We start from the raw sequence: 2,500 nt of genomic DNA on the forward strand, positions 1-2,500 counted from the left end.
CTAAGAAAAACAGAAATCAGAATGTTTCAAAACCGGAAAATAAAATTACACAATCAAGCAGAAAACATGTACAGTTTACACAATCTCTAGACAAGCTCCACTAGACACAAACTGATGCCTCCATGCCACTCCTCCTTGATGCTCCTGCATCCTACCTGTCTGGCAGACGGCGAGGGACTGGCAGATTGGTTAGAAATGAATCACTTTCCATTGAAATCCTCTTGAATTGGTCACAAATAGTTTGTGTGGAACACTTTATCACTGTAATACAACTATGTCCTATTTCCTATTTCCTCTCTTCAAGTCTGAGAACTCCTTTACCAACTAAAAGCACTCTTCCCTGACTATATGTCAGGAATTACTGGACTGTGATATGATCTGTAATCCAATCACAGACGTGTACTTCTTACATCATGTAATGATGCCCAGTTATGCCTACTACTCTGCAAAGATGTTTATGAAAAGTGAAAACATGCCACTAACAATCACTAATGGAGTTGACTGCCTAATCACAATTAGGACTCAATCATCACTCAACCACTTCTTAATACAACCTCACCTACACTTATAGACAATCACTTCATTCCTTCATATGAGTGAATATGATCAATGATGCCTATCAATATTGTCCAAGTAAAAACAAAGAGAGAAGATCCACCATGTGGAGAAAGGGGAAAACTAACATAATGGCAATTAAAGATCAAATAATTACTAACAAATGTCAAGCTTACAGAAGCAATTCACAAAAATAACTGATTAACAACACGCTAACTATGGCAGATGCATCATCTCCATATCCACCTCTGATGTCAACAACACAGAGAAGTTCAAACTAGATCCCACAATTGGAAATGCAACTATAACACAGTTCATTCAGTAATTCCAGTAGACCATCATCAGCAAATACAAAACGTAAAAAAAACTCCTCTTGGCATAAAAGCTTTCCAATAATATTTACATTCACTCCCTATCCACAAGTAAACACTATGAGTCACGTTGCATGGGTTCTCTTGCACGGTATTGCACAATGCGTAGCAAAGCAAAGAAAATGCGTATTGCCTGTTCTTCCTGGTAACCTTTATCCACTCTGACACCGAATCACAATACAAAAAAAAATAAAGAAAAATAACCAAGTGGGGAAAAAAGAAAAAAAATCACACGATCTCCACACCTGTTCACCGAGAAATGTTTCTTTCGAACCGCACACACATTTGTTATTTCTCTTTCTATGATCGCATTCTGACCACCGCAGCTTCCACCTCCTTCCTAACCTGTCCCAAACCACACTGAGCTCCACAACCAGTCGTCCCGCTCCCTCAAAGGTGCCAAAATCAAGTGCCAGATGTAATAATAGAGTCCCAAACCTTCCCATGCTGCAAGGGTCTGACAGCATGGACATCCCACTCCCCACTTCTAAGCCTTTTTTCCCGTGTTACTTCACTTTATTTCACTTTCGGCGCGGTCACTGTGGGGAATTAGAACGCTAAGGATGAGGTAGATGATGGTGTCAGTGAAATATACTTACAATAGTTCAACAATTTGTCACAAAAACACGCAAGGAAAGTCACGCGGATCATTCACACTCACAACAAAAAAGCGCCTCTGGTGGCGGAAGGGCGAACTACACTACCCGGGTTACATCTTTCGGAATTTGTCTTTATCGCATTTCTACTTCGTCTTCATAGTTATTACGACAAATAATAATTGTATTTTGACTTTTATAATTTTCTATCAATTTTTAGTTAGCTTGGCATAACCTACTGACTCATAAAAAGACAAATATACGACGATAACTGCAAAGGTGTTTTCCCAGTGTTTTTCACGTGGTCGTCGCTCGAGGCGGAAAATCTAAACATCCCGGCCTTTAATTGCTCCGGCGCCATAATAATGGAACAATTCTGGAAATATGCTGTTATGTTTGTGTCATTGTACGAATGTTCATTTCATGTATTGCCATTACACAAGGTATCCACTGACAAGGCGTTTTGTGAATGTACAATATGTCCTTACATTGCGCAAGATTATAGGTATATCTGGTAAATATTAATCCTAACTTGATGACAATATGAATTAAATTAGTTACATGTTTATATAATCTAAAATACCTCGATAAACAATTAGACATACTTCGCATTCAAGCATGAGTCCCCTAGTAGAAAAATCCTCAAAATATTCACTTCCCAAGATCTCTAACCTTTCCGTAAAATAAAAGTAGCCCTAACGCAAAATAATACGAAACCATAAAAACCAAAACACACCCAAAATCACATAAACAACTCACCCTATTATCAAAGAGAAAACAAAAACAGCATTTAGAGCTGTGTCACTCGAGCACTTTCCGCTCTCTTCGGCTTGTCTGAACACGTGTAGAGTTTAGCGGTGTCCGGACTCTTCTGGTTGCAAATATTTCGTCACGTTTTGCCAAACTCTTCTTATTTTTGCATAAATATATTTGGATGATGTATTACTAATGCGAGTTCACCAGTTCGTGACAGTCTGT

At 38.6% G+C, this 2,500-nt stretch overlaps 1 long non-coding RNA gene across 1 annotated transcript; it reads right to left on the reverse strand.

The window, feature by feature from the left end:
- Positions 1-207: 207 nt before the first annotated feature.
- Positions 208-1,508, reverse strand: LOC147469572 (uncharacterized). The gene is made up of 2 exons (XR_015192040.1): positions 1,172-1,508; positions 208-443 (listed from the first exon to the last, which is right to left on the reverse strand). It is a non-coding gene; the product is annotated as an uncharacterized LOC147469572 (long non-coding RNA).
- Positions 1,509-2,500: the final 992 nt, after the last annotated feature.

This window comes from Penaeus japonicus, unplaced genomic scaffold (genome assembly GCF_977035675.1).
Source record: "Penaeus japonicus unplaced genomic scaffold, GWHDUDI00000001_assembly GWHDUDI00000021, whole genome shotgun sequence".
NCBI lineage: Eukaryota > Metazoa > Arthropoda > Malacostraca > Decapoda > Penaeidae > Penaeus > Penaeus japonicus.